Source organism: Hibiscus syriacus, unplaced genomic scaffold (assembly GCF_006381635.1).
Source record: "Hibiscus syriacus cultivar Baekdansim isolate YM2019G1 unplaced genomic scaffold, ASM638163v2 tig00112343_pilon, whole genome shotgun sequence".
NCBI classification, from domain to species: Eukaryota; Viridiplantae; Streptophyta; class Magnoliopsida; order Malvales; family Malvaceae; genus Hibiscus; species Hibiscus syriacus.
This window is the reverse complement of record NW_024063306.1, coordinates 1,350,766-1,367,364: the sequence shown is the minus strand read 5'-3', so window position 1 is coordinate 1,367,364 and position 16,599 is coordinate 1,350,766. Positions and strand designations below refer to the sequence as shown.

Here is a 16,599-nt window from a genome sequence, read left to right as displayed (position 1 = left end):
TAAAATTAAATGAGTTTTATAAACTTTAATAAGTTATTTTATATCGATATTTACAACAATTCAACCATTAATTGAATTTACAATTATTATATAGAAAATTGTTATTGCTTGAAACCTTGAACCTGCAGAGTACATACCAGTCCATCAATGGTTTTTCAAGACAATACTTGCGACATAGATTCGGTATGCGTATCGGAAGCGAAGCGAAATCGTTGTTGCAACTCCGGTTTTTCATGATCATGCCGGAAGTTTGATCACGATTCGTTGTTTTCCTATAGAAAAAGAGTCTGAAATCTTCAGCTGGCTGATCAATTTCAATGGATTTATCACCTGAGCATGTCTCCTTTTTGCAGTTGCAGCCCACTCAATGCAGGTGAGATGCTGAAAGCACCACCATTACCGTAAATCGAAGGGTGAGCGAGAGACATCGGTCGATCGGGAATCGGGGGCAATTCGATATCACCTTCTAACATTTTCAGCGCATTCGAAATGGTAGGCCTTAAAGCGACCATAACATGAGCACACAAAATCCCAACCTGCAGAAATCTCTCCATTATAGCCATTGGATTAGAATTCACGGAATCCTCACCGTCGATCAATGAACGATCCAAAGCGTCATCGACTTTTCCGGCCTTCATCAACGACCAAGCCCAATTAGTTATCGAGAACAGTCGTGGAGAGTTCGATGAAGACAGATCTAGAGCTTTTCTCCCACACATTATCTCCAAAACTACAACACCGAAACTGTAAACATCGCTCTTCTCGGTTAGCTGCCCGTAAAGAGCGTATTCAGGGGCTAAGTATCCATGAGTCCCGGCCACTCTAGTAGTGAGGTGAGACTGACCTTCCCTACTCTGCTTCGCCAACCCGAAATCCGACACTCTCGCTCTCATATCAGCGTCGAGCAATATATTCGTGGCCTTAATATCTCTATGATATATCGCAGGCTTCACTCCATAATGCAAATAAGCCAACCCCTTTGCCACATCCAAGATTATGCTCTTCCTCTGAGGCCAACTCAACGGTTTACTCCCCGGTTTTGACACGAACAAATGGTCATCGAGGTTCCCGTTCGGCATATAATCGTACACAAGATATCTCTGATTCCCTTTCTTATCATCACAGCTTTCAGTTTCATCACCATCGATCATACAACAGCCTCTGAGTGACACAACATTCCTATGCTTCAAGTTACTAATAATCTCTACCTCGTTGCAGAACTCTTGGTCACCTTGGAACTCCGATTCCAATACCCTCTTAACGGCGACCTCCGTCCCATCCGGTAAATTCCCTTTGAAAACGAAACCGAAACCACCTTTCCCGACGATATTCTTCTCCGAAAAATGATCGGTAGCCTTCTCTAGATCATCGAGTTTGAACCAGATCGAACCTGTATTAGGCCTTAACCTTGGCCTAGACCCTTGCTCCTCAAGATCAGCAAAATTACGACCAGAGCTATGGTTTATTTTCTTTCCAAAACTTTTTTCATGCCAAAAGTATAAACCCAGAGAACTAACAAAAACAGCAGCAGCACTAGTTAATCCAAAACAAGAGCCGAATGTCTATTACTCGAACCAGATTTTTCATTCAAAGTTAAAGCAAAAGCACAACCAACAACGCCATTACTTTCGGGTCCAAATTCATTAACAATCCCAGCAGCGTAAAGAACAATGAAATCGAAATAATCAGTACCGTGAGATCTATTACCATCAATCGAGACCAACGTAGAATGAACCTCGTTCCCAGCACGGAGACAAGTATCACAAGCGGTGAGATCGCTGAGATCGGCCTTGCAACCCTGGTTAAGCGCCGTCGATTCCCCTAACTTACCGACCCAATCTCGAGTGGTTTGAATGTTGGCGCAACGATGAGGCGAAATCACGAACTGAACCGGGTCGAAACAAAGGGACGCGACATTACCGGGGAGAGAAAGAGCGTCGAGCTTCGACTGGAAATCTCGGAGACAGGTATCGGAAGTAAGTAATTCCGGGAGCTGAAAAAGGGTCGTTTCTTTGAGATGTTTGGCGAGTCCAATGCCGAAGACTGATAATAGAGTAACACAGCAGTTTTGCTTCGAGATTTCGGCTTTGGGTGTCGAGTTAAGCGGGTGGAAACCACGGCAAACGGATGAGTTCCATGGGATTCTCGTAACGTAATTGAGATCCATTGGACACGAAGCAGCAAAGCACAAGGAAATGGCTGATATGAAAACGAGAGACGAAAGCTGTAAACCGATGAGCTAGATTGATATGAGTGTTTTTTGTGTTGGATTTGATCGATTTTGGGGTCTGGGTTTTGGATTTTGTACGTGAAAAAGGAAAGGGACGATTAAGTTGCAGGAGGAGTGAAAATGGTCCATTTTAGTCAAAGCCTACTTGGGCGGCTGAGTTTTGTTTTGTTTCTACATTCAGCGATGGCGCTTGTTAGTCACACATCAAAAGATGCACGGAAGAAGACGGCTTTTGATTGGAACGTTGGTTACACGCTATTTAAGGACGGTGAGATACAACATTCTCTCATTTGCCCTTTTTAAAATAGGGTTAATTACTTTCTAAGTCCTAAAACTACGATTTAAATTTTAAATTGAGCCTAAACTTCAAAACGTTCTAGTTAGATCCTATTTGTCATCTTCATTATTGAATTTTAATTCAAATCTAACATGAAATATATTTTAAAATATGAAAATAAAATTTTAAAGAGAAAATAACTTGAGTGACAAAAAATGTCTTATAATATACGATTTTAATCAATTTTTTTGGATTTAAAATAATAACCAACGAATTCGCAACACGAACTCCAATTTCGCAACACAGTTTCCAAATTCGCAACACAAATTTGGAATTCACAACACAGAAGTCAAATTCGCAACTCAAATTTGACAATTTCGCAACACAAATTTCTTTTTCGCAACGCAATTTTAAATTCGCAACACAAGATTCGTTTTCGCAACAAGATTTTATAATTCGCAAAGCACGTTTCAATTTCGCAACGCGAATTTTATTTTTCGCAACTCGATTTTTGAATTCGCAATATGAATTTTAATTTCGCAATACGAGTTTTGGGTATATAAACTACGCAGTAGCATCAACTCATAACCTAAATCCCTAAATCACAACTCAGTCCATCTCCATTTCTCACTTTCTCCGGCGACATCTGTTCCTATATCCGACGACATCCTTCCCCATCTCTAATTTTTTTTACATAATTTTATTTCTATATAATTTATCAATGATTTCTCTCCCAAATTATCAAGTATCAACTTAATAAAGGTATATTTTTCTCTAAGTTAGTGATGATATCTAGTTTATAGCTCGTTTGTTTAGTAAATTAATTTACAATTTGTAGAATGAAATCATCTAATGTTGATCATGTTTGGATAGATTTGTGTTATGGAGGGTCATGAGAGAATGTTAATGGTGTTTTACAATATATGCCTTTACCCATTAATCTTCAACTAAAACTATCGTTAAAAAATTTAACTTATGCAACTCTAATGTTAGGTGTTTCAAAGAAATTAAGTTTAGAGCCTCTAAGTAGATTTAGACTATCTTATCAGAAAAATGTAAAGTTTATTTGTTAACCGACAATGAAGATGTTGAACGATTCATTGCTTACATTAGTATTTCGTAAGATGGTGTTACATTGTATGTTGTTGAACCTAGAAGTAGTGAAGTTGGGTCCGTAACGGGTAGTAATAAACTAAGTTCTTCAGCCCCAGTTTATGGTGTTCACAATGTACAACGTTGTTATCAACCTCAAAATTTCATGGTTCCAGCACAATTTCATCACCAAGAAAATTTTGTTTCACCACATTTCCAATACCAAACACAATATCAAACACAATCTCAAAATCCACAACTTTTCCCTAATTCAAATCCTAATAATCTTTTAGCACCAAATTTTGATTTTCGTATTGACCAGTTAGACGATGATGAGCCAACAGATAAAAATGTAAGTACTAGTCAGTATTTGAAATTTGATATTGGTCAATACCCGGACTTGAATCTTGGTCAATACTCGGATTTTGATGATGTTTCAGATCAGATTTGGGGTAAAAGTAAAGAAGAAAAAACATACCATAGTTATTACAAGAATGATTTTGATATTACTCAATACCCAGATTTTGATGATGAAACAGCCGTTGCCGAGGAAGATGTTGTTGATGATAATGAGGATGAAGTTACAACTGGGTTAATGTATTTGAATGACAGTCTATATCGGGGACATGAAATTATGACTGACATGAATGCTCGGTTCATTTTCATTTTCGCGTTACGAATTCGATTTTCGAGTTGCGATTTTCGTGATACAAATTTGATTATTGAATTGCGAATTTCATTTTCGCGTTGCGAATTTGATTTTCTTAAATGTAGTTTGCCTTCAACATGTCTTTTTGCCTTTCAACTTAATGCAGATTGAAATTAAACAAATCAATTAAACAAAAAAACAAAATTTAGGTTGACAATCATTAAAAATAAGATTTCATGCTAAATATATGTAACTTGCAAATAGATATGATCAGCCAATGAACTGAGATAAATTTCATTATTTAACCTGTATCAACAAATATTTTCATGTTCATCAACTCTCTGACACGAGGGTCATGAAAAATGAGAATCCCTTCCAAAATTATAACATCTGAAGGATTAACCTGCAGAAACGTTATGGCCATGAGAATTTCTACACATCCAAAACCAACAAATATGAGCTGAAATTATTGAATTCTAGGTACTTAACCAAACATTTTCAAACTACTTTTGATCAATATTTCATCTAAAACAAAGAGTAACAGGTTAACAACCCTTGTTCAAACTTACCAATAACAAAAGGTTGTTTATGCACACTTTCAGCACCCGGTGAGGTTGTAAGCATATCAATATTTCTCGGCTTCAAACCTATGCATAAAACTCACAAGTGAGAAAAGATAAAAAATAAAATCATGTACATTCTAATCACAGTTCAGAGTCATATAGACAAGCGAAAGGAAATTCTCACATGGTCATACTATCGCATATCAACCATTATTTGCAAGTAGGCAACGTCTCACTTATATATCTCTAGCCATAAAATGCCAAAACCACAACCCTGTTACACCTCTATCTCTATCTGTCGGAGGTAGAAACTGTTTGCCTCCTCCCGTCATACGTTCTAAGCACATGCATACGAGCAGACCATAATCCCATCCGGCTATTGACGCTTGTTGTGGCGTTGTCTCGTCTCTCATCATTGTAACTTTTAGCTTATTTGTCTTCTCGTTTCCTGAATTAGTCCAATAAGCTATCACATCCAAGTATTTAAACAAAAGATCGCTCCATCCCCTACAAATAATATCTTTCAAATTAGACAATGGTATGTAATTCAACATGCTGTCATATACTATCGTCTTCAGTGATGGGAGCTGAAGCTCGACGAGAAACCAATGATGATGTTCTATAACAGGGATAAACACTTGCAATATAATAAATAATACTTCAACTGCGCACATCAAATAAATTTTATGAACACATTTAAATATGAAAAAATAAATACTAACATTATCGACCTCCCACCACGCAAGATAAAGGATAGCTTTGTCATTACCTAACGCATATGAAGCGTCTCTCTGATCCTGCAAGTGAGTTGCATGAAAAAACGAAGGTATAATAGTCCATCGCGTCTTTTTGAGTTTCTTCAATCTCCTTAAAATCAGAAGTCGTGTTACCCATGCATTAATATGCTGTTTTATAAAAAAAATACATATATTAGTGAATTTAATAAATTAAAAAATAATCAAAATCAATATAAAAAGAATATAATACTTACCCCCCATTCGAAATAAGCCATTATCTTCAATCCTTAATAAAACACCCCACCAAGACCGCTCAAGACACAAATGTGTATTGTCGATTTTGTATATGTCGGTGAAGCACCACTTGCTCCGCTCATGTAGATAAAAATCAACTGCGGTCTTAGCCCAAACGGTATTATCCTTAACTGTCTCTGGTAGTGTGTATATCTCATGCTAAGGAATGATACTGGCAGGTAACTGATACGAAAGCCATATCGGATCCATCATACCGGATACAAGAGGGGGTTTACCAATATGTCTACATGGTATGGAATGTGGATCTTGAACGATGGGAGGTGGATCCTAAATGATAGGAGGGGCATCTTGAACGATGAGAGGTGAATCCTGAACAATAGGAGGTGGATCCTGAACAATGGTAGGTGGATCAAGCTTCTTCTTACGCAGTCTCGGAACTATTGGGGTGAAAGGAGACGTAATGACAGGTCCACGATGTCTAATGCGTGAACCCCATCGTGTAAGAAAAACTTGACGTAAAGCACATACCTCATCGGGCCTCTAAAAATAAATTAATACATACATCAGTAAATAAATAAATAAAAAATGTTGAAAAAAGTTATTTGCATTTTTAGTATAGTATTTCTTATAAAATTAAACAAACATACCTCCTTGCGCATAGTATGAACCTCATTCTTCAACGATGAAACAATCTCACGTAGAGCACCGACCTCATCACGTAAAGCAGCTACTTCACCACGTAAAGCAGCTACATCACCAATTAAAGACCCTACCTCATCACGCCATGCACCATTGTTATCACGTAAAGCACCGACCTCATCACGTAAAGTATTGACCTCATCACGTAAAGCACCTAACTCATCTCGTGGAGGTGGAGAACGGGAAGATAAATATCGTGGCATCTTTGCTGGTCGCCTATCATGAGGTGATGGTGGAGAAGATACTCGATGATATGATAGAATAGGTGATGGATCTCAGTGTCGAGGTATAGAGTCGGCTAGAGCTGATGGCTCTCAGTGTCGAGGTGTATAATCGGCTCGATCAGGTGATGGATCTCGATGTCGAAGTAGAGAATCGACTCGATGAAAAAGTGGGGGGTGCTCATCATCCGTCCCATAAAAAACACCTACTAGCTTGCCACCAATTAGTGACAACCTCAGCCTCTATGGGTCTCAATGTCTGTAATGGATAGTTTGTCTCCTAACAATATAAAAGCCTAAACAATGTCAAACATCTTCTAGTAATAACTTGTTTATATATGATAATATTTGTGTTAACTTACATCATTGATCATCATATATGGTAGTAACTCTTCCCAATCCAACAGCCGGATCATCTTCAAAGTAATAGCCTTAGGAATATCATTTGAATTCTTGATGGCATAAGTACGCATGTTGGGAAATGCCTCAAATATCCAAATCTACAATATAATACACAAACATTAATTTTAGTAATTGTTAAATAATTAATTTTGGAAACATTATATAGAAATTCTTACCTTAAAGGCTCAAATAAAGCCTACCAAAGTGTATTTGGAACCATGCCCACGCAAACTACGCCGGTCCTCAAAGGCAAACGATAATTTTTTCCAAGTAGCTTTCCATATATATGAACCTCACTGAAACACATTCCATGCATCTAGGTCATCTACCAATAATATTAAATCCTTAAAAATAGGTTGTATGCCATCTTTGGCTAAAAAATCGACATACAAAAGTAACAAAAGGCATACTCGGACAACATCAAGGTCATCAATCTGAGTAAAACCATCTTTAATAAGTAATCTTATCAAATCGTTGACGTGTAAAGTGGCCTTCACATTTGTCAGGTCAGTAAAAACCTGAAATAACCATGATGGGGTTGTGATATGACTAGTGTATGGACCTGATTCATCGTGTTGTCTGAAACGTAGACCAGTGACCAAGCAAAACTCCTCCCGCCCAAAACGAGTATACGCCGGTGGAAAATGAAATCATATCTCCTCATCGTCACGTTGTATTCCCTCGGGTAGATCGTTCGTCATGGTCTATAGAAACAAATGAGTCAACAAAACATCTCCACTTGGATGTTGTACTTTCAGCCATGGCCCAAAACAAGTATTCTCAAACAAATTTCTTTGGACAGGTGTAAGTGTCAACGCAATTGTAGTAGCTAGGCTTAATTTATTCCTTAAAGTCAATGCAGTTGAAAAAATTCCTAACAAAAACAATAAAAATACTAAGTTAGATATAATAATATACCAAAAACTACAAATTATACACAATAAACAGACATGATATTAAACATGGAAAATATAGCCAAATATGTTTCAAACTAGCCCGGTATTCACCCAAGTCATTATTCTATCATAGTTCACAAAATGCATCATATAACATTCCAGAAGTAAGCACTTATATAAACATTTAAAAAAACAACATATAGGTTTAGCGCATGTTCAAGGACAACATTCTAGAAGAGTAGTAGTTTATTCTTGAAACTTAAATTCGCAACACTGTGAAGTTAGTATTTGTCTTTGTTTTTTGGTTGAAGTGATGCAATTCATTCAAGTTTCAATTTGGAGAAGAATAGTAGTTTATTCTTGAAACTTAAATTCGCAACACGAAAATCGCAACACGAAAATGAAATTCACAACATGAAAATGAAATTCGTAAAACGAAAATCGCAACTCGAAAATGAAATTCGCAATACGAATTTTGAATTCGCAACTCGAATTTATTTTTCGTGTGGCGATTTTTGTTTTCGCATTGCGAATTTCATTTTCGCGTTGCGAATTTCATTTTCGTGTTGTGAATTTAAGTTTCAAGAATAAACTATTATTCTTCTGCAAATTGAAACTTGAATAAATTGCATTACTTCAACCAAAAGACAAATACTAACTTCACAGGGTAAAAGATTAAACTGTTTAGCAGTATTGGCAGCAACCGAATGAATTTACTAAGTAATCTAAGTGAAATGGTTAATCTATATATTGAAATTACGAGTAAATTTAACATCAATTTAAATATGAAAATGATTAATTATCTAATAATAATACAAAAATTTCAAAATAAAAATAATTAAAAAAAACTAACCATCGGTTGTTGATTTTTTATTTGTGGCCGTGAATGGTTGTGAGAGGGTGGTTGTGAGAGATGAAGATGGAGGGGGTCGCCGGAGATGGAGGGAGGTCGTTGGATATGGGGACGGATGTCGTCGAAGATGGGGATGTATGTCGCCGTAGAGAGTGAGAGATGGAGATGAGACTGAGTTGTGATTTAGGGGTTTAGGTTATGAGTTGCGATTTACGGGATATATTATTCACATTTGTGTTACAAAATTAATATTCGTGTTTCGAATTCGAAAATCGAGTTGCGAAAATAAAATTCTCGTTGCAAAATTAAAACGCGCTTTGCGAATTATAAAATCTTGTTGCGAAAAGGACTATTGTGTTGTGAATTTAAAAATCGCGTTGCGAAAAAGAAATTTGTGTTGCAAAATTGTTAAATTCGTGTTGCGAATTTGGAAACTGTGTTGCGAAATTGGAGTTCGTGTAGCGAATTTAAAATCGCGTTGCGAATTCGTTGGTTATTTTTGCAAATAAAAAAAATTTGGTTAAATCGTATATTATAAGGTATTTTCGGTCACTCAAGTTATTTTCTCATTTTTAAATCATGCTTCTTTTTACATATTATATGATCCATTTGTCTTGATGAAAAAAAAATTAAAATGTTTTTTAACAAGCAAAATATAGATTTTCAAGAGATAAGTATATATATTTGAATTTCGATCCACATATTTTACCTTAAAGCATGCGCAAATCCATGGGGGCTAGGGGCCATGGTCCTCTAAATTGTTGAAATTATGGACAAGGTGTAAAGTGTGCTACAAAAGAATACGAAGCTACAACTGGAAGCAAACACATGCTATGATAGCTCATGCAGCCGGCGGTTTGGGTCGACAGGGGGCTGCTAAGCGCCGGATAGGTTGGAAACCACCGCCGACTGGGTGGTGTAAGCTTAATTCTGAGGGAGCACGAAAACGTACAACGGGCCTGAATGCTTGTGGTGTACTAAGAGACTCTAGTGGTCGATATAAAGATCGCAATTTAACCCAAATCCGACTGTTTCCGACCCAATTCGATAGGGTCAATCTTTTAAAAAAATGGGCTCGGGTATGGTCATATCATCTCGGGCTTTTTAAGGGGTGGAGGGTGAAAAAACTCCTATCCGCCCTGATTCGAGAATAATAATGTAATTTCCTTAAAAAATTATTTTTTTAAATTAAGTCATTATTTTATATCGGGTCGGGTCAGAGTCAGGTACAGTGTATGTATTTTTCAGGTCGGGTCAACTTTGGGTGGTGGATGCATATTTTCGGGTTTAGTTGGGTTGACCAAAAACCCGACTCATTGCTATCATTAGGTCGATAGCTTGGGGTACACGAAAGCTATTGGTATTTATTCAATATTGAATAAGATTAGTCCTTATTCTTCTTTTTTTAAACATCTTGATCTTTAATATTTTATTTTAGGGCAAAAAATACCTTAAGTTTTACCGAATAATTACTTTAGCTCTTATCTTTTTTTAGAACATTTTAACCCTTACCATTTTATTTTATGGTAAAAAACATTTATTTCAAAATGTTAATAATTTGTTAATCGACTATTTTTATATATAGAGTGATTTTTTTATCTCAAAATAAAACGTTGATGATTGAAATACTTAAAAAAAAGAATCAAAATAACTATTTTAATCAATGTTAAGAGACTAATATTAATATTATACCTACTTGAAAAAAGAAAAAGAAAACCCGTAATTCCAGTTTGAAATTAGGAGTGATCAGTTACGCTATCTAAAATTAAAATGACAAGCACGAACCAAAGTGGCCTCTGGTAAATGAATTATTATTATTATTCTTTGAAGACCCGAGTTCAAATATCATATATGTCAGAGGTGTAAGCGATTAATATCGAAAAGTTAAGAGTTATCTTTAAACAGATATTATCATATACTTACCCCAAATTATTTAAAATAAAAAATTAAAATGACGAGTTATGCCTTCTAAAATTAAAATGTTACAGGCTAAAATGTTAAAGGATAAAGATAAAACATACAAATATTAAGGATAATTTTATCATTACACCAAAAAGAAAAACGTGTCCGTATTTTACTTGCTTTAAGTATTTTAACATCTTAGTTTTACGGTAAAATACATAGATGATTCAACTATAAGTACTATTTTCTCGAGTCCTCTAATTATTGAAAGCTACAAAATGATCATCTAACTATATTGTGTTGTTTTGTTGAGTCTTCCCGCTATTAAAAGCTATAAAGTCGTCATTGGAGTATTCATATTTTCTAAACTCGTCTTTTTTCTGTTAAAAATAACAGTAGTTTGAGTTGGACGTTAACTCGTTGACTGAGGTATGATAAAAATATGATCTTATAATCCCAAATGACTATATTTTCGAAACAATTTTGAGATCAAATTTTATTATGTCGCAGTCAACATGTTAACTTTCGGCTTAGACGACCGTTAATTTTTAACAGAAATGGTAAATTTGGAATATATGAATATTCAAATTACCATTTTGTAACTTGTTATAGTCGAGACTAAACAAAAAACATCTTATGGTCGAAAGATCATTTTATAATTTTCAATCCTCAGAAGACTCAACCAAACAATATCCTACAGTCAAGGCTCTTAATTTTATTCCATATCTTAATTCAATTCATACTACGGATAATTTTTTTATAATAATTCGACTTCTAAATTTATATACTTAAAATATTAAAATTATTTAAATAAATTATCATAATGACAAAAAATAATATACTTAGAATAGTTGATTCATGGTCCACATGTTAGTTTAAGCCAATTTAAATAATATATTTAAATAAATTAACACCTTTATTTTACTGTTAAATAATATATTTAAGATGACTGATTTGCATATTCATTCACATGAATTTAAGATATTCGACCCTAATTTAATATAAGTATTTTCTTTTATCCAACTCAGCTTTCAATGAGAAATTTAAGACACCAGTAATCATTTGATTTAATCAAATGATGCATTAAATTTTTTAAATAGGGTAAGGTTCCAATTTTTGTATTTATAAATAGAACAAATCGAGTTGGTAGGATCATTTTTATCTCTATAATATTCGATTCAAATTAATCAATTAATAAATAAAATTTGAAATGTTTAAATAGTTTGACGATGAAATAATGTATATATTTTTTGCCCTCCCGGTTCCAAGGTTTCGCCTTAACTAATCTGAACCGATTCTTGTTGCACGCCTAATTTTTGGTAGATGAGTCACCCAATAGAGATGAAATAAAATATTTAAAAATTTAAAAAAATAATTTAAAATAAAAATCATAATTTAATAACGTATGATGCAACTAACTTGAAAATTAATTAAAAAACTTAAATTTCTACTTTGTTTCTTTCTCATTTATCAATAAAAAAAACCTTAAATTTCTACTTTTATTCCTTCTTAAAAGAATAAAAATCAATACAAAAATAGTATTGACTAGTTGCAAGAGAAAGACCCACACTTCTTGCCTTTCTCACTTGCTTGTAAAGAGAAGAAGGAAGTCTTTATTTGTATTGACTAATAATTTTTATAAAAATATTATTTAATTCAATAAAAATAAAAATATTTTAATATTTACTTTTAAAAATAGCGAATATAAATAATTAAATTTATATTTTGATATAATAAATACTAATAAAAATGATTATGAATTTATTTGAATGTGTCAAATATTTAAAATTCAAATAATTTTTAAAATAAGTTTTAAATTTAAAAAAAATTATATTTTAAATATTTTTTTTACTGAAATGATCTATCTCTTGTGAAAAATATAAAATTGATCAATCCCTTTGGAAAAGATTGATTTTTTTTTATATTTTGAATATTTTGAAATGATATGTTATTGTTGCCTTTGTAGTAAACTTAATTTATCATTTTCGCTCCTATCTTTTTTTCCCATCAATTTAGCCCTCGTAATTGTTTATGGTGTTCATTGTAGCCCTTGAAATTCGTTGACTGTTTTTTACTAGCATAAATGTGAGTCTTCCATGTCTTTGAATTAAGAGATTAGATTAACATATTTATTTAACACAATCGTTAAAATAAATTCTCAAAATTTTGTTATTTATTTCAGTAAGATTAAAGAATTAAATTAAATTTTTAGAGTTTTTTTATAACAGTTGTATTTATTAAATATTTTATTATTTATTTCATTAAATGTTACGTCATAGTCATCAAACCACATCAATAATATTTGGGTAATCTAGAAATTTAAAAGTGTTGAAAAATGTATAAGATTAATAATTTTGTTAGTCAAAACGAACTTTGAGAACTACGATAAACACCATAGACAACTTTAAGAATAAAATTAATAGAAAAAACAAGGACAATAATGCTAAATTATGTTTATTAAAGGGACAACACCGACCTTTTGCTTAAAAAAAGATAAAAAGGACCAATCTATGAGCGATTTTTTCGATATATCACTGGTGACCGGTAATATTACCGATCTAAAACCGGTCAGACTATATTTCCCGATCTAACACCCATAGCAGTAAAGCGTGCCCCCTGCACCACGCTATACGATGATTTGGCGCCACATGGGGTATAGTGCACCCCTTGCACCGCGCTATACGGTGAGCTGGCGCCACGTGGGTATAGCGCGGCCCCTGCAGCGTGCTATACCTGTATATCTGACACGTGGGGTATAGCGCGATGTAGGGGGCGCGCTATACCCCTAATTATCGACCCCTCCCCTCCCCCATCCTCCCTATAAATACCCCCATCCTCAATCACTTTTATCACACCAAATTCTCTCAAATTCTCTAAATTTCTCTCAAATACTCTCTTTTTAAGGTATATTTTATAATATTTTTACTATTATGTTTTTACTTTATTTAATATTTTACTAATATAATTCTTTTGCAGATATATAATGGAAGGTAGTCTACTTCGCTCGGATGAAAATCATATATCTCTACACTTTGCTGATACGGTAACATTTTAACGTTTTAATTTAATTTAAATTATTAGTAATATTTAGTTATTTATTTAATGCATGATTATTATATTAATAATTAAATATCTCGACACTTTGCTGATACGGTAACATTTTAACGTTTTAATTTAATTTAAATTATTATTAATAATTAGTTGATTCATTTAATGCATGATTATTAGATTAAGAATTAATTTTTGTAATTATTTATTTTTAGGAGAATGACCGTGTATTAGATCCTTTTATTAGGAATCTTAAGTTAGTGATACCCAGCCGTGTCTTGTCGTATTTAGTAGAGGCTAGATTCGGTTATATAGGTAGATATCAGGGTCACTGTAAGATAGAGTCAGACCTGATTTCTGCCTTAGTATAGCGGTGGAGGCCAAAGACCCACACATTCCATCTTCCGTGCGGAGAGTGCACGATCACGCTTGAGGATGTTTCTATGCACCTGGGGCTTTCGGTGGATGGAGATGTGATATCGGGGATAGCTTCTGGTTCTTGGACTGCTTTGTGTCGGGATAGTCTAGGACGTGCCCCGGAAAATTTTATCGGAGGTAGGATACCGTTAAATTGGTTAGATGCCAATTTTCGGGAGTTGAGCGCAGACGCCTCTGAGGATGAGGTTATGATGTATGCACGGGCATGCATACTGCAGCTGATAGAAGGGTTGCTGATGCCGGACAAATCGCGCAACCTAGTTCACTGCATGTGGTTGTGACATCTTAGCGACTTTCGTCTCGCTGGATCATTCAGTTGGGGCTCGACAGTTTTGGCTTTGTTGTACAGGGAGATGTGTAGAGCCACTGACTACAGGCGTAATGCTATCGGCGGATGTCTCCTGCTGCTGCAGTCTTGGGCATGGTATCGATTGCTCTTTTTATGTCCCGTTGTGAAGAACCTATTCGTATTTCCACTACTTCTGAGGTAATTATAAAACTGATTTTGTATATTAATAATTTTATACAGCGTATAACAAATATTTTTCCTTGAATAGGTGGTCTACTGATAGGAAAAATCATCAGGAACTACCTGATGATTTAGAAAAGATTAGGGTGCTAATCGATCAGAAGGCTGGCACACATGTATGAATTTTAATGTTTAAAAATCGATTTTAGATTATAGTTATATAATTAGATTATTATTTTGATAAAAATTATATATTATTTATTTTAGTTTGAATGGGTGCCATATTCTACTGATGATGTGAGGGCGGTGATCCCACCTGAGTTGAGGGGTCCATTAGATGTTTGGATGGCGATGGTCCCTCTGATCTGTTATGCGACCGTCGAGTGGCACTCCTCTGATCGCGTGCTCTGGCAGTTTGGTTGTTTTCAACCAATTCCAGAAGGACCTCGCAATATGGACGAGTTGCATAACTTAAATAGACGCGGCAAGACAGATACAGATTGGCTGGTGAGGCATCATGAGTGGTTCGTGTTGTGGGAGGATCGACATCGGTGCCTTCCACGTAGAGAGCCCATTTTTACTGACTTCTTGATGTATGCTGAGGATTATTATGAGTGGTTCAACAGTAACGGGAAACCGTTTCTACTTCCCGAGGATGCACGAGGGCAGACATTTCCACGACGTCGACAGAGACGTTCACCGACACATCACCATCATCCCCCGACTCGTAGACGGAGAGTAGGTGCTTCCAGTTCATCCTCAGCTGCACAAGTAGGACCTTCCCAGCAGCCACCGCAGCCATATATGATGCCGCCATCGCCTTTCTATTACCAGATGCCGCTGCCGCCGCCTTTACATGGTTTTATGAACCCGCCACCGCCACCATCACAGATGACCCCTCCTGGAGGCTATTATGGGTATATGTTTATAGATCTAATATGGGGTTCATATACTGAATATTTGACGGGTTCAGCCTCATCACCCATGGCCGCAGCACATACACCGCCTCCTGTACAGTTTTCACACTCAGCGATGTGTGGGTTTTATGAGTTTTCCCAGTTTTCGCAGGCCGGTGGGATAGTCAGTCATACACCTCCAGGGTCCTTATTATACGGAGGTGCTTCATCGTCATCAGCTCCTCATGTACTTGCGCAAGATGACGACGATGACGACGACGATGGTGATGATGATGACAGCGAGGAGTCAGAACCAGTGATACGAAGAAATCCTCCTCGAGACCGACAACCACCGCCCTGCGGAACACATTCGCTTCGCAGGCATCGATAGTTTTGTTTTTTATTATATTTGTATTTACTTTATTTTGTTAAATTGTAATTTTTTTTATTTCTCATTTAATACTTACTTTATTTTGTTAAATTTGTTGGAAGTTCATTTTTTATTACCATTTAATATCAGTTATTATAATTTGGTTATCATTTACCATTTAATACTTATTGTTATTAGTTTGTTAAAATTTAATGATTGTGTTTGTTTTTTTAATCTTCATCGGTGATTATCAAATGACATTAACTTGAAGTAAATGCAAATTAAAGTAGAAGAATTATTATTTGATAATAAAATACATCATTTCTTCATCAATTGTTACTTGATGACAACAGAAGTGGACATGTTTTTCTAGTGTGTCCTGGGTTTCTACAATGGCCACATCTTCTGTCTTGTCTAGATCTTTCTCTAATATCCATATCGCAATGAATTCGATTGGATTTTGGACGACCACGCTCCCTCAATAAACTTGGATTTGGTACAATCGGAAGCCAATCTTGAACCTCATCAGGGTCATCTTCATTACCTATGGGGGAAACTCAAATTCGTATACCTTAAAAACTTCAGATAGTAGGTATACGGGA

General features: G+C 35.2%; 1 pseudogene; it reads right to left on the bottom strand.

Annotated features, from left to right (window-relative positions):
- Positions 1 to 311: 311 nt before the first annotated feature.
- On the bottom strand, positions 312 to 5,823 carry LOC120178062 (annotated as a pseudogene).
- Between the last annotated feature and the right edge of the window lie 10,776 nt (positions 5,824 to 16,599).